Source organism: Chiloscyllium plagiosum, unplaced genomic scaffold (assembly GCF_037043375.1).
Source record: "Chiloscyllium plagiosum isolate Xiang-an unplaced genomic scaffold, Cpla_swu_hap1 HiC_scaffold_3, whole genome shotgun sequence".
Taxonomy (NCBI): domain Eukaryota; kingdom Metazoa; phylum Chordata; class Chondrichthyes; order Orectolobiformes; family Hemiscylliidae; genus Chiloscyllium; species Chiloscyllium plagiosum.
In genome coordinates this window covers 9,190,554-9,213,895 of record NW_028270141.1, presented here as the reverse complement: position 1 = coordinate 9,213,895, position 23,342 = coordinate 9,190,554, and the positions used below count along the sequence as shown (strand labels likewise).

Here is a 23,342-nt window from a genome sequence, read left to right as displayed (position 1 = left end):
AGGAATAATAGTAGGCCATTCAGCCCCTCAGATCTGGTCTACCATTCAATAGGGATTGTCGCTGATACGACAATGTTCTTCATATCCACTTTTTTGTGTTTACCCCATAACTCGTGATTCCCCGACCTCAAGCTCTCTGTAGCACAGAGTTCCAAAGACTCACAATCCTCTGAGAAAAAGAAATTCCTCCTCATCTCAGTCTTTATTTGGTTCCATTTTAGTTTTGATACTATGTCCTCTGGTCATAGAGTCTCCCATGAGGGGAAACATCCTCTCAGTATTCACCTTGTCAAGCCCCTTAAGACTTCGATATGTTTCAATGAAATACCTCTCACTTTTCTAAACATCAGTGAGTAGCATCTCACCCTGTTTAATCTTTGCTTATAAGACAATTCTTCCAGACATCATCCTAGTGAACCTTCTCTGAACTGTTTCGAGTGAAATTATATCTTTCCTTCAATAAGGTGCTAAAACTGCACATAGTAATCCAGACATGGTCTCACCAACACCTTGCACAGTTGCTATAAATCCTCCCAAATTTATAATCCAGCCCTCCTTGAAATAAGGACTAGTGTTCCATTATACATCATGATTACAATTTATATCTGTGTGCTAGATCGGTTTGGTGGGCGGCACGGTGGCACAGTGGTTAGCACTGCTGCCTCACAGCGCCAGAGACCCGGGTTCATTTCCCACCTCAGGCGACTGACTGTGTGGAGTTTGCACATTCTCCCTGTGTCTGCGTGGGTTTCCTCCGGGTGCTCCGGTTTCCTCCCACAGTCCAAAGATGTGCAGGTCAGGTGAATTGGCCATGCTAAATTGCCTGTCGTGTTAGGTTAGGGGTATGGGTGGGTTGCGCTTCGCCGGGGCAGTGTGGACTTGTTGGGCCGAAGGGCCTGTTTCCACACTGTAAGTAATCTAATCTAAAAAGTAATCTAATCTAAAAAAAGTATTCCCAAGTCTCTGTGTGTTGCAGCATTCTGCAGTTTTTGTCCACTTAAATAACAATACTATTCATTTGTTGTCTTTTCCAAAGTGAGCAACATCATATTCTCTCACATTATAACCCATTTGTCAGGTTTTTGCCCACCAATTTAACATACCAATATTTCTCTGTAAACTGTGTGTATCCCCCTCACAACCTGGCTTTCTACCTATTTTTGAGTCATCTGCAAATTTGGCTACAGTATATTCACTTCCTTTCTTCAAGTTACCAATATATATTGTAAATAGTTGCAGTCCCAGCAATGATTCCTGTGGAACGCCACAGGACAGAGGTCACCAAACTGAAAAAATAGTCCTTTTCTCCACTCGCTATTCCCTGACCCCTCTATCTATGCCAATAGACTACTTCCATCACCATACAATCATCTTATGACCTAACCTTTCTCTGAGGTGCCTTGTTGAACAACTTCTAGATGTCGAAATACAATACATCTATTGGTTCTCCTCTACCCACTCTGGCTGAGACTTCCTCAAAGACTCAAATAAATTAATCAGAAATTACTCCCCTTTCATGAAGCCATTCTGATTCTGCTCAAATCAAAATAGATTATGAATTTCTAAATGTTCTGCTATCGCTTTCTTAATGATTTATTTCAGTACTTACCCAGCAATAGATGATGGCTAATTGGTCTATAGTATTTCCACTTTTTGCCCCCTCTCTTTCTAAATTACAGTGTGAAATAACTGCACAGACTCTGGTACCCCCACACCAAGTCACCCTTTATTTATATTTATTTGCACAGTGCAGTGGCTATGGCCAGCCAGCTCAGAGTCAGTCCCCTGAAGTGAGGAGACTCTGGATCCCTTGTTAAAATCTGTCAGCCAGGGCCCTCTGATTGACCCACGTTAACAACCCCCATCAAGGATCTCAAAGTCAACAAGAACCAACTGGTTCCAATTACTACAGGATGTCACATTGGCAGTTTTCCAACCCTCCAGTACTTCTCCAGAATTCAAGGGGTTTTTTGTTAGAAATTTATAACAAGTGCATCCACTATCTATGACTTTGAGGATCCTAGGATGCAAATCTCCAGGGCCAGGGACTTACCTGCCTTTATTCTCATTTGCTTGTCGAATACTACTTATTCAGTGACAGTGACCGTACTTAATTCGTCCCTGGTAATCTTTAGTATTAATGGGATGTTTGAAGCAAATTCCACCATAAAGACTGATGTAAAATATTGGTTTAACAACTCTGCCATTTCCATGATCCCCATAACTGTCTCCATAGATTAATTTATTAAGGGGCTTCTGTTCACTTTTATCTCTTTCTCTTTCTTTTTGTATACCTATTGAATCTCTTATTGTCAGTCTTCCTATTCCTTGCTAATTTGCCCTGGTAGTTTATTTTTTCTCTATTATATGTTCAGTCTTCTTTTGCTGGATTCTGAATTTATCTCAGTCTTCATGGCTACGACTGTTTTTTACTTCATTATATGCTTTTTCTTTCAACTTGATACTCTCCTTATCTTCCTTTGTTAGGCATGATTGGGAAATTATACTCCTTACTGGGATGTATTCTACTGAGAGTCATAAATTACCTCCTCAAAGTTCTGGCACTGCTTGCTTACTATCATTCCTGTTAGCCATCTGCTCAGTTCACTTTAGCTAACTCCATCATCATTTCATTATAATTTAATTTATTTAAATTAAAAACAAGCTGTTTCTGACCCAAGCTTCTCACTCTTGGAACTGAATATTGATTTCTATGATGTTATGTTCATGACTTCCTAGGGGATCTTTTACTCTGAGGTCATTAATGAAACCTTCCTCATTACCCATTACCAGATTCAAAATAGCCTGCAGCTCCCTGTGCAGCTAATGTATCTGATGTAGCATCGTACTGCTGATTGTCGATGTGTCCTTCATAAGTGTGGGATTGCGGGGCTCAAAGCCAGGGCACTGCATTGATACCAGAATCATGGTGTTGGCCCAATGAAAGTTAGGTGCATATATGCATGATGAAAGGGTGTCCGTGCACCCATTGATCATGCCCCTGCTCTGCATTTTCACCATGGACAACACAGAAGTCATTTGAAACAAGCAGCACCCTCCTAATACCCTTTCCAATTTCCATGTCAAGTTTGCCCAAGGTGCATTTAATAAGATGCAATTCATGGTTAGTTAGACTGTTTAAAAAAAGCCATTTAACCAACAATAAAGTGCAATTGGGAACTTGCCATTCAGTGGTGAGAATTTCACCATGCCTGTTGAGCATGTCGAGGTGATCATCTTGCTCTAGAAATGCGAATTATATAATGCACAAACTCAATGGCTTCCTGCTGTTTTAAACTGACTGACATTGAACCCCTAGCTTCAGGCAACAAAGAGTACTATGCATGCTTGTCTTCTGGCTTCCTCAAATGTATTACATGGTCTATCAATACTTTTACAAGTATATACTGAAAATTTAGCATATATGGTTCTTAATAATACTTAACAATTGACATTCATGCAAGTCTCTCTTCCATTTGAAAATATCTACCAAATTAAAGAGATTTTGGAATAAATTCTAAACTAGATTAAATCAAATAAAAAATTATTGCAGATGTATACCTATTGCCCCTCATTTCCATAAGAGTGTAAAACCAAAACATCTTCAGGAGTATTGGGAATATAATATCTTGATCTCATGCTGTGAAGAAATATTTATAGACTCTGCTGAGGTAAAGAAAGCATTGATGTGTCTTTAGCTTGCCTCGAGACTGCAAAAGAAAGCAAGATCATATGACATTGGAGCACACCCTGTGATAACGTTTACTGCCTTGTTTAAGCATATCACACAGTCAGAGACAACCCTTCCCAGAGGGAAAGAACAGGAAACACACATGGGCAGGAACATACTGATCATGCTGCAGCTCCATTTTGAGGTACTCAAGACAAACTGGACCAATCAGCATCATTCATTCTTTTATGGTTTTTTTTTTCTCTTCTGGATTATACACTAAGACAGAGCTTCCTTACATAAGTCTCTATTTGACTATGATCTGAAAATCTTAAAAGTATAAGCTAAATAATACTTGGTTCCATTAGTGTCTGGATTTCCCTGATGGTGTCTTGGATGCACAAGGTGAATGCATAGACTGAGAAATATGAGGCTTTGACAGAGATGAATGCAAGCTTTATTAACAATGAATATTAAGCTCCATCCCACACTGAACAGCAAAGCTTTAGATGAGATTCTGCCACACAGGAACTCTGAGGTCCGGCCTCCTCTAGTAGGCTTCTTAAGAGGAAACCATTGGGTGAGTTCAAAGGGTTTCTTTTAGCATTTTCAATTAAGTGTTCCATTTTAAAAAAATATATTTATTAACAGGTTCATGAGACATTCTGCTATATTTCCTTTTATTAGTGAATTCACCGTGAAAGAATAAAGCAATAATTCTAAGTCACCTAAGATATTTTGTCTGGAGCTATCACTATCCTAGACTTTGCATTTATAGACAGTCCACAATCCCTTGTGTAATTGTATACCTCACAGAAAGCCGGTTTGACATTTGCTGGATAATCCTGAGTATGCGATGAATTGTGCTGGCAACCAATTTAGGAATGTCAGTTGGCTCTCAGTATGACATACTATGTGCACTGGACACCATACATATTAATACACAGACCTCTGTCTTTTATAGACAGAAAAGATATAAACACACACTGTGCCTGTTTCAACTCAACAAATTAGGTGACAATCATTCATTAGTTCAGGGCAAGGTCTTGATCAATAAGAATCAACTTGCCTGATTGAAAATTTAAACAAAACTTGGCAATTAACTGTCAGTTATCATAAACTGATGCATTTTTCCATGGCAATCAATCAGAGCCTATTTGTCAACCAATCTCCATGCAGACATCATAAATGTTAGCTTCCCTGACATTGGTATTTTTCTGAATTATTCTGATGAATGCAGGACTGAAAGTATTCATGAAATTAGTCTTTTCAACAATACTCAAGTCTATTTTCGTAAGATAAACATGAGATGATAGGAGCAGGAGTAGGCTAGACAAGCCCATGAGTCTGTTCCACCATTTGTTATGATCATGGCTGATCATTGAGCTCATTACCCTAATCCTGCACACCACCTCCACACGCTCCTCCCCAATCTTATCTCTTGATCCCCTTTAGCACAACAGCTTTATCTGCCCTAAAACCTTTCCTCCTTATCCTTAAACTATGACCCTTGGTTCCAGAAAACCCTACCATCAGGAACATCCTTCCTGCGTTTAACCTGTCTAGTCCTGGTAGAATTTCATAAGTTCCTATGAGACCCCTCCCTCCTTAGTGAGTACAATCTGAAGTGACTCAATCATGCCTCATGCATCAGTCTTGCCATCCCAGGAATGCATTTAGCAAAGCTTTGTTGCACTCTCCTTATAGTACGAACATCCTTCCTCAGAGAAGGAGACTAAAACAGCACACAATGTGCAGTGTGGGCTTTACCAAGACCTTATAAAATTGGAGCAAGAGTTTCATTGCCTCTCGTTCATAAAACAGTCTGTGATGAGCTTTCTACAACTGAAATGTTATAGATGGCAGACCACACTGAAAACTCAAAAGAAATGCAAGAATGGAAGTTCCTACAGCAAAAGGATTTAATGCTACCTGCTCTTTCCAAGCATCCTCAGGGAAACTTTGAGACAGCAAACCTCATTTCCAAATGTGCAAAACCCAGCCCGCAACAATCTCATTAAATGACAGAGTTCCTTAGAGCATAGAATGCTGAAGGTGCCACCTATGTGTGAATCAACACCATGGCCCACATGAATGAAAAAACGGTTTGTTCACAATTAACGTTCAGGTGCAATCTGACCACAGAAGCAATATTGTGCACGTCAATGACCATTATCCGTAAAGCAGCTGTGATGACTTTCTCATCTGGCAGCTCATGCTGTCTGCATCATTTGAAGGAAATTAAATTTCAAGCAGATGTTTCCTAAGAAACCAGGAATAACCTTCACTCTTAAAATTGTTGATTCCACAGAGAAATCCCTTAGCAGCAAGCCAACACTTTGTGGTCTAATGTGCTGCTCCACACCTGCCAAATCCAAAAGTAAGAAAATGTTCCCTGCATCTTTGCAACAATCTAAAGCTTCCTGTTAAAGGACAATTGTTATGCCCAGTGGAGGTCAATAACACCTGCTGAAGTTGCAACAGACCCCAGCTGAAGGTGTGTCTGTGCTCGATGGATCCTAAAAGAGAAATTCATCGAATCCCTACAGTGCAGAAAGAGGCCATTTGACCCATCGTGTCTCTACCAAGCCTCCAAAGAGGATCCAACCCAGACCTTGCCCCTAACCTATCCCTGCAACCTCACATTCCCCGTGGCTTGTCCACACAGCTGGCACATCCCTGGACACTACACAACAATTTAGATTGGTCAATCTACCTGAACTGCACATCTTTGAGCTGTGGGAGGAAACTGGGGCACCTGGAGGAAACCCACACAGACACGGGGAGAACTTGCAAACTCCACATGGACAGTTACCCAAGCCTGGAATCAAACCCAGCTCCCTGGTGCTATGAGGCAACAGTGCTAACCACTGAGCTACCTTGCTGCCCAATCAAACCTGTAATCTTCTCAGCTGCAATCAGACACGTTATCAATAATGCCAATGACTCCACTCCAGAATTGAAAATTGAAATATTGAAAGTGCAGAATCAGATATGATCTGAAAACCTTTTTGCTCAGCTAGATTACAGAGTGGATCTGAAGGCCAATTTGGGTCTTTCTATGACATACTGCACCTGATCTAACTGATACTTACAAATATCTTCTTGACTTGGAGTAAGATCTAAGCGATCATGTCGGTGACCCAGTCAGCAACAACCCATTATCTCGATAACAGTCATGCATTTATTGGACAGTGAAGATCTTTATTTTAAACATGTTCATCTTGAAATTGTGTCACCCTATGCCATCACAACTTTCTCCTTCTCAATGAAGAAAGTTACACAGGGCAAGCTGGATTTTAAACCTCCAAAATACCAACAAAGGCCACTTTTTTCTCCAGGTGTGCCCAGAGCCAATCCAAATTAAGGATTCCTACATCAGAACATAAGTGCCATTGCAGATTAAACTGCTTCTTGTCTGCCTCATCTCCACAGGATTCAAAATCTTTGAGTCTTTCTAATTAGCAGTGCTCCCAACTTAATCAAATGAATATTTTTCATCTAATGTTCACACTTTCAGTGCTTGGTGGAAGTCAGAAAGCAGATGGAAAACTACAATGAAAATGTTATTGTTTGATTTGCTCTGTTTCACTGACTTATCCTCATGGCTCTTTTCCATTTTGTGTCACAGCATCCAATCATCCTGCTATTTCTGTATCCAACATGATTCCTTTATTTATGTTCTCTTGGGTCTAACTTACAGTTTTCGCTTCTGACATTTATCACATTCTTCATACTGTGTACCATCTGCTCCTGTTTTTATCTCATTTGATTCTTTAATCTTCCTCCACATGTAATATTGCTGCATTGTGCTGTTTTGCTAACTCTTTGCTCTACTCACCACTCTGAGCTTCAGAGGCAGATAGGTTTAGCCTCACCCAATTAATGTACAAAAATGAAATGAGATTTTTCAAAGCACCCTTGGTTACTTGTCAACACATGAAATGTGCTTATCCTCAGTGGCAAACTGTTAATGTTCTTGCCATAGACTTTTCCCCTGCTGGTTATAAATCCACAATTTTAATTTTCACATTTTTTTGCTGACAGTGTTCAGGCCTAATCTAGTGGAAGTGTATGGATATGAATTCTACTTGAACCTTGCTCAGTTCCTGACAGCATGATGTTATGGCCATTCTTTCAGGCCAATTTAATCCGAAAAGTAAAATGCATGTGTTAAATCTGGATGATCATTAACACAATGACTTACTGCAACATTTTGCGTGCTCAGCTTACCTTTATAAAATGAATGAGGAATATCAGGCTTTCAGAAAATCTGTGCCTAAATGGAGACGTGCTGCATCTTTCCCAAGAGCATTTTTTGGTCATTTACTTCAGCTTTGGGATTTTTTTTGTGCTGTATTAGTGATGTGTAAAGGCGAGAGGCTGGATGTGTGCTTGTTTACTCATTTTGCTGGGGTTTAATCAACAAAGTTATCTGACTGCTTAAGTTATAACTCCCAACATAGGAATTGTTTTGAGAGTCTTACCCTTTTTATCTTTGATGGGGAAAGAGGAAAGGAATGAGCTAGATTCAAGTGTATCACAGATGGAGTATGCACATCCAGCCTTAATCATGTTACCATTAGGGGGCGACACGGTGGTTCAGTGGTTAGCACTGCTGCCTCATAGTCCAAGGGACCCGGGTTTGATTCCACCCTGGTGCAACTCTCTACGTGGAGTTTGCACATTCTCCCTGGGTCTGCATGAGTTCCCTCCGGATGCTCCCGTCTCCTCCCCCAATTCGAAGATATGTGGTTATCTAGGTTGGCCATGGTAAAAGCAAGGTTATGGGAGGGGGGGAGTCTGGAAAGGATGCTCTTTGGAGAGTCGCTCTCGTCTCAATAGGCCAAATGGCCTGTTTCCCACACTGTAAGGATTCTTTGTTTATAGACCAGGCTCACCAGGAATATCCATGCAAATTGTCTCCACAGCTCCATGGTAATGGTAAAGCTGTTCTCTCTGCCTGAATCCAGCAGATAGTCAAGCTCCTCTGCAAGGCACAATGCTACCTGTCAGTTAGTGCTCCTCTGCACCTTTAGGTCCTCTCCATGCTATTTGCAAACTATCATGGGCAGTCATTAGCAAAATCAATCAAACATTACACTAGTTCGACTACTTTTGGAATACTGCTTTCACTCCTGCTCTCCCTCCTATAGAAAAGATCTTGCTAAACTCGAAAGGGTTCAGAAAAGATTTACAAAGATGTTGCCAAGGTTAGAGGTTTTGAGCTATAGGGAGAGGCTGCATAGGCTGGGGCTGTTTTCCCTGGAGCATCGGAGGCTGAGGGGTGACCCAATAGGGGTTTATCAGGTCAAGAGGGGCATGGAGAGGGTGAATAATCAAGGTCTTTTCCCTGGGGTAGAGCAGTCCAGAAACTAGAAGACATAGGTTTAGGGTGAAAGGGGAAAGATGTATAAAAGGACCTAAGGGGCAACTTTTTCATGCAGAGGGTGGTGCATATATGGAATGAGCTATCAGGGGAAGTGGTGGAGGCTGGTACAATTACAATATTTGAATGGGTTCATGAATAGGAAGAGTTTACAGGGATATGGGCCAAGTGCTGGCAAATGTGACTCAATTAATTTCGGATAATTAGTTGGCCTGGCCGAGTTGGACTGAAGGGTCTGTTTCTGTACAGTACAACTCCATGACTCTATCCAGGAGGTCATTGATATTCTGTTTGTCAATGCAAACAATTTAATGTTTATGCTACGGATTTAAAGGGTGTTGCAAAGAACAGGGATTTTTGTTCTCCCTTCTGAGGTGTGCTGGAGGGGAATGTTGGCGAGGTGGGGGGGGGGGGGGTGGGTGGTGTGGGTGGACTCTGAGCCTGTCCAAACAAGAGTGTTTACCTCATGACCTTCCCACAGCAACCCCCGTGGACCCAGCCTCCTTGTGAAATACATGGTGTAAGGACTTGAGAAGGTCTCCTTTTCTAGAGGCCAACTGAGATACTTTTAAGCAGCCACTTACAAAAGCTTGGGAGGTTTTAAAGGGGCCAAGGCAGAGCATTCTAACTCATCCTGGACCCATCAAAATGAAAGGTAAAAGTGTCTTCGAAGATTTTCTGAATAACTCATAACAGGGATTTTGATTAAGCTGCTCATTGCCAGGTACCTATTGTTATGGTGCTCTGAAAATTGGCACTTCACAGTGATTTAATGCTGGAAAGGTTACTCAGTAATAGCATGAGAAAGGAAGATTGGTACAGAAGGAGTACAGATGAGTAAAATCAAACCTAATGCAAAGCATTTATTTGGTTATTTGAGTTTGGATTCCCTTTTATTAATTACGTATGTTTAAATAACCACAACTCCACTTCTGATTTAATAAATGTTGACATTATCTTTGTGAATTCTGAACAGCACTCTATGTAGCTAATGGACAAAGTCTTTCGTTGTCTCTTAATGACTTCTTAATAGTTAAGGATATCTAAACGTAAACTAAGACAGAAAAAGTCTGATAGAATAACAACAATGAAAAAGAAAGTTTATAACTAATATGTGACCTGGGTGCTAGCACTGGTAACAAAATGTGACAGAAGCATTGCATTTGACAAAACCCAAATGACACAGAAATGTTAAAGGCTTCAGCCTGTCATGAGACATTGGCCATGTGAATATGACTGTCGAATAATTACTTTAACTTCACTGAAAGAAGGCTACTGAGAATAATGGGAAACCACCAACTTCTCCACACTTCAATAACAAGTATTATGAGGTTAGGACCTTTCTGAAATTGAGCTCTAACAATATTATTGCAAACATTGTGTTGAGCCAAATATGTTTTCCCATTTCAACAATACTTATGTAAGAAAAGAAGTGAATTGAGAAAAGTTAATATGGCACGTCAAGAACAATTGCTTCACCAGTGTTCAAAATTGTGACTGATTTTCAAAGGGCTGGAGGCATATTTGTTTAACTTCTTCAGGTCACAAAATACTTCGAAACGAACGTTCATGCAAAATAAAATCTGATAACCTTGAATTGCTTGTGACAAGTGCCACCCCTTTCAAGTAGATTCAGTTTTAAAGAAATTTTGCATAACAAATAGATCTGAATATTGAGACAACGTAAGAGGATCATAGTGTGAAAATATATATGCTTTGTGACTTTTGCCAGGTATAAAATCACATGCCAATTCAATAGTGGGACACCCTTGCCTAATCAGCTGTTATTCTCCTTGTCAAATTTGCAAGGGCCTTTTATTAGCTATCCCATGCACACACGATCAAAACTGGCTCTTTAAGTCTATAAATTTAAGGCCTACCATCCTCTGTAGAGCCCCATCAGGAAATCCGTATAGAATTCAGTCGAACAAGTATCTGCTGCAATCCACTTAGAATTTCTAAAAGGTTCCTGTTGCTGTCAGTGAATTATTTTTGAAGTATTCCTTTAGAATGATAGAGACAAGTGTTCTCCTGACTCTATAGGAAACTTGTAACTTAACAGACTACACTCCTCACACCCCTCTTTCCCAATATAACTCTGCCCCCACTTGGAACTTGGCTAAAGCTTATCATGGATGTGTGACAAGAGCTAGTAAAGTTTGAAAATTCTGTTCCTTGGAAACAAACATTGAAGTTGCTGGAAAAGCTCAGCAGGTCTGGTATCATCTGTGAAGAAAAGCTTTTCGGGCCCAGTAACCCTTCCTATATCTGTTCCTTTGTTCTTTTAGTTTAGCTGTATGCTGACCATACAATATCAAGAATCAGACATAATCTTCAACGCGTTAGGTTAGAAAAATATCTTTAAAGTGTTCAGTATGCTAGTCTCTCACCAAATCAAATGCTTTAACCAGTAACTGTCAGCTACCAGTTTATTTTCTTTTAGCACATTTCCCTCTAAAAAATGTGCTCCCTCTACATATTTAAACTGCTCCTGAAAACATTATATTGAGTTGGTCGAGAAAAAATGCCCATTGAAGCCCATTAACAGCACTTCACCCCAAAACTACAGCAACAGAGTAAAAACCTAGTGTTTGTTTTGTGCTGTTACTGGAATTTCGCTTTAAAAAATGCTCAATTATCTTCAAGTCACATATTTCAGAAACATTACAAAAAAAACTCTCATAAGGAATGGAATACCTTGTCATTTTATTTTAACAAATGAAAAACCTGCAAATGCAATAGTAACAGAGATTTTTTTCCACTTGACATTTCCAGATTCTACAGACTTTAAAGATCAGATAAACAGTGTGCTATCATTCATAGGAGACAGCAATGATGCTTCAAGTCATATAGCAGGCACCTTTGGGGACTTTGCTTGGTTCAATAATCATCACCACTGGGCTGTGCAGACATGATTATAAATAGCTGACTGTCTCCTGTCTGTCAAGCTTAGACGTTCTTCCATTGTGTAAAGAAAGAACCAAAGAGCTACGTTTTTAACTGCCTTACATTGCTAATACAGCTGTTTGCAGAGCTGGTAGAAAAAGGATCTTCCTTCATTTCAATGCATTAAGCTTTCTGCGCAAGGGTATTCAAGAATTTTTGTTTGTTATTCAAGAGGTCTTGCTCTTTAAGGCCTTGACAGCATTGGAAGTAGAAAGAATGGGAGAGATGTAAAATGGGCTGTTGACCTGCTCTGCATTATTAAGATCTAATCTAATAATTTACTTTATGAATAGTCATCACTTAAATTAAAATGAGATTTCAATAAAATGACCACACATACATCAAATGCATTTTTATACTTTTACTCTTTATTATTCACTTTGCACAGCATTAGTAAGGATCCTGGACATAGAATTCACATTACAGGATATTTTCCATTGGACCATAAAGGGATAAAGTGTAGGGGCAGAAAAAGACCATTCAGCTCAATTGCGTCTGTTCTGCTATACAATTAGATCAAGGCTCATGTGATAATTTTTGACTCCACTTCTCTACTTTTTTTCCAGATGACCCTTTATTCCCTTACTAATTAAAAATATGTCAATATATATTATGTCATATACCTAATGTCTAGCCTCTACATGGACAGGAAGGGTTTAGAGGGATATGGGCCAAATGTTGGCAAATGGGACGAGATTAATTTAAGATATCTGGTTGGCATGAACGAGTTGGACCAAAGGATCTGATTATATGCTGTACAGTTCTGCAACTGTATGAGATTCTTAAAGCTCTGAGGGAAAAACTATCCCTGTGTGACCCCTTGGTCTGAGATGATGCCCTCTGGTCTGAGATGCTCCCACAAGTGGAAACAATCTCTCTACATCTATTCTATCAAGGCCCCTCAGAATTATATATTTCAATAACCTCTTGTCACATTCTTCTAAACTCCAATTAGTACAAGCTCACCCTACCTAATCTCTCCTCATAAAAAATTCTCTCAGACCCAGTATCACACTCGAGTCCCTGGTCTGCCGCTAATATCCGTATATCTTTCCTGAGATAAGGTGACCAAATCTGTTCGCAGTATCTCAGGTGCCGGCTGACTAGAACCTTGTTTAGTTTTAGCAAAGCATCACTATTTTCTTAACCATGCCATTTTAACGAAAGGCCAACACTCCATTTGCCTTCTCTGCTACCTGCTGAACTCAGATGATAGCTTTTTGTGATTCATCCACTAGGGTGCCCAAGTGTCTGTGCTGCAGTTTTCTGGAGTCTGCCACATTTAAATATAACTCAGCTCTTCTATTCATGCAACTTTTTAAAAAGATTCACTCGTGGGATATGTACCTCAATGGCTCATTTATTGGCATATTCCTCATTGCCCTTGAGAAAGTGATGGTGAGCTGCCTTCTTGAACTGCTGCAATCCACTTGGTACAGGTACATCCACAATGCTGTTAGGTAGGAAGCTCCCCCATTTTGACCCAGTGATATTGAATGAGCAGCATTATTTTGCAAGTGAGGATGGTGAATAGCTTGGAGGGAGACTTGCAGGTGGTATTCCCATGCATTTGCTCTCTTTGACCTTCTAGATGCTCGTGGCTATAGGTTTGGAAGATGGGTGCCAAAGCAAATAACCTCCAATTTAACGACATTGTATTCCATCTGCCAAGTCTTTGCCCACTCATTTAACCTGTCTATCTCCCCCTGTAGATTCTATGCCATTCTCACCACTTCCTTCCACCTATTTTTGTATCATCTGGAAACTTGGAAATAATGCATTCACTTTCCACATCCAAGCCATTAATATATATCATAAATTATATATTAGTGGCCACAGCATTGATCGCTCTGGCACTCCACCTTGAAAATACGCCATTTACGCCAACTGTCTATTAGTTAACCAATCCTCCATCCATGATAATATATTACCACCAGCATCTTGGGCTCTTGTTCTTAGATAGTGGTCTTATACATGGCACCCTATCAAATGCCTTTTGGAAACATATATTTCTAGTTCCTCTTTATCCATCTTGCTTGTTACCTCCTTTAAGGAACTCTCATAAATATGTCAGGCATGATTTGCTTTTCATAAAAGCTTGACAAGCTGTGATTTTCCAGTGCCACACTTTTCGACACTAATCTCCAACATCTGCAGTCCTCATTTTCTCCCATAAAATCAAATCATGTTGACTCTGCTTGATTTTATTATGTAATTTTTAACTCTCTGCTCTTATATAATTTATAATTGATTCTAACAGGTTCCCAATAACAGATGTGAAGCTACCTGGCTTCTAGTTTTTGTCCTCCTTTTTAAATAAGGGTGTTACATTGATAGTCTTCCAGATCTCTGGCATTTTTCCTGAATCTCAAAAGTCTTGGTGCACTTCATGGTTTGTAAAGAATAGCTACAATTAAACTTAGAACAGCTAATACTATAACAGGCTATAGGTCTGAGCAATTAGTTAGAAAATGTCAGTTGAATCAGCACTAACATTGATGCTAATATATCATTTTCCAATAATTACATATTATTAATGACCAAATTATCAGATTTGCTCAGTGTTTGCTAAATTGACAAAATATGTATAGGTGTATCTCAGCAATGATGGCAATGTGATAATTAATGATGTTACATGCAACTTTATTTCCTGCTTCTGTTGCTTAGCAAGCTAATAAATAGTGCTGTACATTTAGCACAAATTGGATTTGTTGCGCTGAGTTCATGACATCAGATAAACCTCATGAAGTTCACTGCTTTTAATTAATCAATGAACTTCATAGTAGAGTACATTGATGTTAGAAGCTGTTGATAGCCCATGTGTTCCTTTTAATTCACATGACTATGTAACAAATACTTCATGTTTAAAATGTGCAATTTTTTTCTGGAGACTGATTCCATTATAACTTTCAATAAAGCTATTAATATAGATAGACAGAATATTTTCTTTAATTAGGCTACACATTTTTAAATCAAAAAAAACAAAACTAAGTAAAGAAAATGGAATCGTATGCTGGTGAGCTTTGTGAGCTTAGGGGTGGAGTGATACTTATTTAATTGTGATGATGGCATATCCAAGCACTGTACTGTTCCAGAGTTGAAAAATGTGGTGGTGGAAAAACACAGCAGGCCAGGCAGCATCCGAGGAGCAGGAGAATCGACGTTTCGGGCATAAGCCCTTCTTCAGGAATGAGGTTGATGTGCCAGGCGGGCTGAGATAAAAGATAGGGGGGAGGGAATTTGGAGGAGGGGTGCTGGGAATATGATAGGTGGAAGGAGGTGAGAGTGTGGGTGATAGGCCGGAGAGGGGTGGGGGGGGGGGGGGGGGGAGGCGGAGAGGTCGGGAAGAAGATTGCAGGTCAAGAGGGTGGTGCTGAATCTGAGGGTTGGGACTGAGATAAGGTGGGGGGAGGGGAAATGAGGAAGCTGGAGAAATCTACATTCATCCCGTGCGGTTGGAGGGTTCCTAGGCGGAAGATGAGGCACTCTTCCTCCAGGCGTCGTGTGGTCAGGGTCTGGCGATGGAGGAGGCCAAGGACCTGCATGTCCTTGGTGGAGTGGGAGGGGGAATTAAAGTGTTCAGCCACGGGACAGTTGGGTTGGTTGGTGCGGGTGTCCCAGAGGTGTTCCCTGAAATGTTCCGCAAGTAGGCGGCCTGTCTCTCCAATGTAGAGGAGACCACATCGGGTGCAGCGGATACAGTAAATGATGTGTGTGGAGGTGCAGGTGAATTTGCAACAGATATGGAAGGATCCATTGGGGCCTTGGAGGGAGGTGAGAGGGGAGGTGTGGGCGTAAGTTTTGCACTTAGAACATAGAACATAGAACAATACAGCACAGAACAGGCCCTTCGGCCCACGATGTTGTGCCGAACATTTGTCCTAGCTTAAGCACCCATCCATGTACCTATCCAATTGCCGCTTAAAGGTCACCAAAGATTCTGACTCTACCACTCCCACAAGCAGTGGATTCCATGCCCCCACCACTCTCTGGGTAAAGAACCTACCCCTGACATCTTCCACCCTTCACCTTAAATTTATGTCCCCTTGTAACACTCTCTTGCACCTGGGGAAAAAGTTTCTGACTGTCTACTCTATCTATTCCTCTGATCATCTTATAAGCCTCTATCAAGTCACCCCTCATCCTTCGCCGTTCCAACGAGAAAAGGCCTAGCACTCTCAACCTATCCTCGTATAACCTATTCTCCATTCCAGGCAACATCCTGGTAAATCTTCTCTGCACCCTCTCCAAAGCTTCCACATCTTTCCTAAAGTGAGGTGACCAGAACTGCACACAGTACTCCAAATGTGGCCTAACCAAAGTCCTGTACAGTTGCAACATCACTTCACGACTCTTGAATTCAATCCCTCTGCTCATGAACGCTAATACACCATAGGCCTTCTTACAAGCTCTATCCACCTGAGTGGCAACTTTCAAAGATCTATGAACATAGACCCCAAGATCCCTCTATTCCTCCACCTCACTAAGAACCCTACCGTTAACCCTGTATTCCGCATTCTTATTTGTCTTTCCAAAATGGACAACCTCACACTTGGCAGGGCTGAACTCCATCTGCCACTCCTCAGCCCAGCTCTGCATCATATCTAAGTCTCTTTGCAGCCGACAATAGCCCTCCTCACTATCCACAACTCCACCAATCTTCGTATCATCTGCAAATTTATTGACCCACCCTTCGACTCCCTCATCCAATCATTAATAAAAATTACAAACAGGAGAGGACCCAGAACTGATCCCTGCGGAACTCCACTTGTAACTGGGCTCCAGACTGAATATTTGCTATCTACCACCACTCTCTGACTTCGACCGGTTAGCCAGTTTTCTATCCAATTGGCCAAATTTCCCTCTATCCCATGCGTCCTGACTTTCTGCATAAGCCTACCATGGGTCTGAGTCTCCAAACAGACCCCACCACCAGGGATATATTTCCCTCCCCACCCCTATCAGCGTTCTGGAGAGACCACTCCCTCCGCGACTCCCTCATCAGGTCCATACCCCCCACCAACCCAACGTCCACTCCCGGTACCTTCCCCTGTAACCGCAAGAAGTGCAAAACTTACGCCCACACCTCCCCTCTCACCTCCCTCCAAGGCCCCAATGGATCCTTCCATATCTGTCGCAAATTCACCTGCACCTCCACACAAATCATTTACTGTATCCGCTGCACCCGATGTGGCCTCCTCTACATAGGCCACCTACTTGCGGAACATTTCAGGGAACACCTCTGGGACACCCGCACCAACCAACCCAACTGTCCCGTGGCTGAACACTTTAATTCCCCCTCCCACTCCACCAAGGACATGCAGGTCCTTGCCCTCCTCCATCGCCAGACCCTGACCACACTACGCCTGGAGGAAGAGCGCCGCATCTTCCGCCTAGGAACCCTCCAACCACATGGGATGAATGTAGATTTCTCCAGCTTCCTCATTTCCCCTCCCCGCACCTTATCTCAGTCCCAACCCTCAGATTCAGCACCACCCTCTTGGCCTGCAATCTTCTTCCCGACCTCCCCGCCCCACCCCCTCTCTGGCCTATCACCCTCACCCTCACCTCCTTCCACCTATCATATTCCCAGTGCCCCTCCCCCAAATTCCCTCCCCCCTACCTTTTATCTCAGCCCGCCTGGCATACCAGCCTCATTCCTGAAGAAGGGCTTATGCCCGAAACATCGATTCTCCTGCTCCTCGGATGCTGCCTGGCCTGCTGTGTTTTTCCAGCACCACATTTTTCTATTCTGGTCTCCAGCATCTGCAGTCCTCACTTTCTCCCACTGTACTGTTCCAGCCTCCTTCAGTATTAAGTTCTCAGCAGGAAGGCCTATGTTCAACCTTACTGCCCCACCATCAGTTGAGGCCTTTAAGTGGCCATTAATGGCCATTTAAATGCCTCAACTGACTGCCACTGGTATTATTGCAGGCCCAGGCAGATCTATTGCCATGTGGTGTGCCCCATCATTCTGAACCAATAAAGCTCCATTGCAAACCAATGCTACAAAACAAGCAATCTATAATCTGGGAGAGAGCATGGATGTGAAGTCTGTAGAAACAAGATTCTTTCTTGTATATGAAGAGATCATAGCTATACAAAATCTCACTGTAATTGAAACAATCCTTAGACGTCCCTGTATTGGGGTATCACACTGCACACACAATTTTTTTGTTGGGGAGTTATCATGTCCCGGCAAATGCAATACCTATTAATATAAGTATCAGTTGGCAACGCCGAAAACTGGAAGAACTGCAGATGCTGGAAATCAGAAACAAAAGACAAAAAACATATATTGGTGGGAAAACTCAGCAGGTCTGGCAGCATCTATGGAGAGAAATCAAAGTTAACATTTCAGGTCCAGTTCTGAAGGAGGGTTACTGGACCTGAAATGTTAACTCTAAATGTTAATTGTATGAGTGTGGTGCTGGAAAAACAGCATCCGATGAGCAGGAGCATCAATGGTTCGGGCATAGTCCTCACTTTCTCCGCAGATACTGGCAGACATGCTGAGTTGACAAAGCTGACAAGACCACACTTCCACGGTATAAATCTGGGCTTTCACGCAACCAGTACCACACTTTAGCTTCCCCTATTATTCAATCATCAGACATATGAAGGGCTGTATACAAGTCACACAGCAAACTAGATTTTATAGCAGACTGACAGTGGGAAGAAATCTGGCATTAGTCGATCCAAATCCAAATTACAGCTCCGAAGAAGGCTTTCCATCCATTGACACCTCGATCCCACATTGCAATTACAAATTAAGTTTTGGTTAAATGTGAAGGAGCTGGATTGCGCCGCTGAAAGCCTTTGCAACTTTGGCATCAGACACTACCTGACATGTCTGGAAATGTCTCACATCCAATTCTAATTCTTGCAACACAAGGAGTTGCCAAATCAATCTTTCCTACCTAAACGTCATTGAGTCAGGACAAAGGGTGTGAGTGAAGAGAGAAGTACCTTTCTAATTACATTCTTCACATCTTCAAGATGTCTTAAAGCAATTCACAGCGCATGAAATTTTGTTTTGTAGTGCTATAATGGAGGGAATAGACTGCAATTTAACTGCACTGGCAATATTAAGACATGGGTAGACAGTGTAAGATTAATCACTACAAAAGTATTTGATTTAGTCCTGTGTGATTTAGTGTGATTCAATAGCCCTTCAATATTCCAACCTTACCACAAGGTGGAAGATGAACAACTTAAATAAAACTCTTTGGTGGATTAAAAAGCATCGGGTTGCTTGCAACATTGGGAAAGAAGGGGAGCACATCGTCAGTGACTTGTTAGTGCTGTAACTACATTGGAACAGCTTGACTAGGGGAGCAGTAAGTCTGGAACACAAGTTTTCCATCTTATTGCCAGAATATTGTCAGGGCCCAAAGCCTTTGCAGTATCCAATGCTTCTAACCATTTTTGAATATCATGTGGAGTGACTTGGCTGAAGATTTGCATCTGTGATGCTGGGGACCACTGGAGGAGGCTGAGATGGATCATCTATTTGGCATTTCTGACTGAAGATTGCTGCAAATGCTTCAGTCTTATCCTTTGCACAGATGTATTGTGCCGATCCATCATTGAGGTTAGCAATATTTATTGAGTCTCCTCTCTAGTGAGTTACCATTCACAACTGAAAGTGGCAGAAGTCCAGAAGATACCTCAAATGTCTCTGTCTATCTCTCTCTCTCTCTCTCTCGTTGTCTCTCTCTTCTGCTTGTTTTCCATGGAGATGGATTTAAAGAAAAAAACAAGTAGTAAAATGATTCAATCTACAAAACTCAAGCAATTCAGGTATCTGTAAGATAGATAGACCTTTGGAAGTATATTGGACCTAGTTTGAAAACAACAAAACAAATGAAAATCATAACAAATGCATCATTCCCACTCGATCTAATACTAGATGTTATTCTGATCACACATTCATAGGCTTGACTAAACATCACCATTGAATTTTGGAAATTCAATACTGCCTTGAATTAATGCCCTGTTTATTCATCTCCAGCACATCATCTACAATAAGGGTTTTTGCCCGAAACATCGATTTTCCTGCTCCTTGGATGCTGCCTGACCTGCTGTGCTTTTCCAGCATCACTGTAATCTAGACCCATCATCTACAATAAGCCGAGACTAAAATTGCATTGTAGCAGTTTCAGCTTTTCTTCAGTACTTCTTCATATGCAAAAGGTTTGATTCTTCTTTTTGTAATAAACCAAGTCTCTTATAAGTTCAAACCAGCATCTTTAGTCCAACAGCTAACTCCAAATCATAGAAAATGTACTTGCCAAAAAATGCACAGTGTATCTTTAATATTTACTGGCAATCAGGACAATAGAAAATAAATGTAACTGAAAGAACTGTGGATGTTGGAAATCAAAAACAAAAACAGAAATTGCTGGAAAAGCTCAGTTCTCCACTTTGGAGTCAATGGATACGAAATGTTAACTCTGATTTCTCTCCTCGAATGCTGCCAGCTCTGCTGAGTTTTTCCAGCAATTTCCATCTTTGCAACATAATAAAAACTTCATTAGATTACTATGCATAGGCTACATTAGCATCATACATTTATTTACAAATGAAATCATACACAGAAATAAACTTAAAAATACTAATAATCAGACTATTAAATGGATTAACTGGAAGCTTTATACAATGGATTTCAATAAAGTTTTTTTTTAAAGCTTGTTCTTTTGCCTCATCTTTAATATTGTGCAGCATCTCTCTACCAATGTCTTGATGTCAGTATTCTATTGGAGTCAAAACTTTGGAACATATTAGGTCCTCCTCATGTTGTTGAGGGCTCTCATCATATGTGTGCTGGTTTCTCCTGAAGCAGGACCAAAATGGGTTCCTGCATGCCCATTAAAGAGTTGTGAAAACCTGTGAGGTAGCTTAACATAATGCACATTGTAAAAAGAATAACCATCAGGTATGTACAATTGGAGAAATGTATTGAGAAAACCAAAGTAGATATATAGCACTGAAGTAGCCTTCTTAATTAGATTAGGTTAGATTAGATTACATTAGATTAGATTACATTACAGTGTAGAAACAGGCCCTTTGGCCCAACAAGTCCACACCGACCCGCCGAAGCGCAACCCACCCAGACCCCTACATTTACCCCTTACCTAACACTACGGGCAATTTAGCATGGCCAATTCACCTAACCTGCACATCTTTGGACTGTGAGAGGAAACCGGAGCACCCGGAGGAAACCCACGCAGACACGGGGAGAACTTGATGTTGCAAGTCTTTCTGCAGGAACCATGTCCTTCATTCTCTGCCACTTTGACTCTGACATGTGACAATTTTAGCTGAACATCTTCAAGAGCTTGTTACCTCTTTTCTTGACTTTGGCACTCAGTACAAAAATAACATTTGAGGGTCATATTTATATACGTAGAAGTACATGTCTACTTCAATCACAATTGAATTTTTTATGATGATTGCATTCATGTATCTGGACTGATCTGCTTCCCACTTCATTTTTAAAAAAAGTTTCTGTTGGAATGTAAACATTGCTGGAAAGTTAAAAAATCACACAACACCAAGTTATAGACCAACAGGTTTATTTGAAAGTACAAGCTTTCAGAGCGCTGCTCCTTCATCAGGTAGCTAGTGGGGTAGGTACAAAGATTTGCAATTGCAGATACATTCTGTTTTGTTCAAAAAGCACACAATCTGTAGGCAGTCAGTCAATGTGACATTTTATAAATTCTTACTTTGGAAATAAAACAGTCTGACTCCAGTTTGGGATACAGACAGACCCTAACCTCACATCTTTAATGCATTGTCTGAGCTGAGATGTCAGCTTTTTTTAAATAAAACCTTAAGTTATCTCAGGAATGTACTTGAAACAAATTTTGGGATTTACATATTAATCAAACAAAACCTGCATTTCCATTCTAAGTAATTAAAGACTTAACAGCAATCTAGGTTTGTCTAACACATTACATCTGTTGTATGACACTTTGACCTTTTACACATAAATTCTGTGTCCTATGTATCTGCCCCACTACCTGACGAAGGAGCAGCGCTCCAAAAGCTTGTGGTTCCAAATAAACCTGTTGGACTATAACCTGGTGTTGTGTGTTTTTTAACTTTGTACCCCCCAGTCCAACACCAGCACTGCCAAATCATTGCTGGAAAGTGCAGACATGTTTCACCAACCTCAGGGAAAACAACTGAGGGGCTTGCTAGGCCACTGGTGTGCCCAGGTCAGAATGACACATCTTGATGAGGACATGGGATCACATTTAGCCATGGCCGGTCAAGGATGGCTGATTTCCTTTCCTAAAGGAAATAATTAACCAATTATACTTTTATGTTTCATAGGACAGAATATTACGGCCCTGAGTGACATGGTGTAATGTGAGAAATTTGGGAGAGTCAAGTGAGGCTTTTATTGAGGGTAATGTCAAGAAATCACATTTTACGACAGAATCCCAATGCTAAGACAAGATTAGGACAAGGGAGCAGCAGGATGCCTATAACAGGAATCATTGCTTATTGTCGCTGTCGTTAATACTTTGTTGATTTACAGGTTCCCATTCTACTACACAACAGATGGAAACTAGATGCCAAGAGGTTCTAACATGAAAGTCAGAACGGGCACTTTGTGATCCACCTCACCTTGGCCTTCATCTTGGAAAGTCAACACCAACATCTCAGGAACATTCCATGTGGAGCTAATGTACAAATGCCACAGCCTTACCCACTGGCATCCAACAATTACCAGCCTCTGGTACCCTCATGGCACTCTCCAGTCCATTACAGTCGGCTTCTGCGCTACCATACTGCACTTTGGCACCTATTATTGCAATGCTGCTTCAGAGAGCTTGTACGCACTTGGACAGGCACCCAGTTCATTACAGAGACCAGATTGTTCACTCTCTCACTTAGCACCAATGTAGATGTTCACAGCGCCCTGTCTTCTTGCACTTTAACCCCTCAGCCAGAGCAAGCAGGATCACCATGATTCTATAGCATCTTGTTGTTCAGCACAAATAAAAAGCCATACAGATTTCCATGGTTACTTGGAGTTATCAGCCAAGAGATTGGTATGTTTGTTGCGTTATGACACCATGCTAATCTCACATTTTATGTGACAATCACACTGTCTGTACTTTAAACTAATAGCCATGTCTCAAATTCGAAGGGGAGAGGCCCTCAGTCAAGTCAAGGAAGATACTCTCTTCTGCCGGGATATCCCAGCACAATATATCAAGGGTAGTCCCTGATAGCAGTCCAGAGGCTTGGTTACAGTTGGTCAGCCACTCAGGATGGTTATTATCAGGATCCACTCCCTGTAAGGTGTAAGGATCTGAA

At 41.2% G+C, this 23,342-nt stretch overlaps 1 long non-coding RNA gene across 1 annotated transcript in view; it reads left to right on the top strand.

Annotated features, from left to right (window-relative positions):
- The window catches only part of LOC122548613 (uncharacterized), a 123,593-nt gene extending 100,527 nt beyond the window's left edge, over positions 1–23,066 (top strand). Inside the window, exon 4 of the long non-coding RNA XR_015752342.1 lies at positions 22,558–23,066. This is a non-coding gene — a long non-coding RNA (uncharacterized LOC122548613). The remainder of the gene's footprint in view (positions 1–22,557) is intronic.
- Positions 23,067–23,342: the final 276 nt, after the last annotated feature.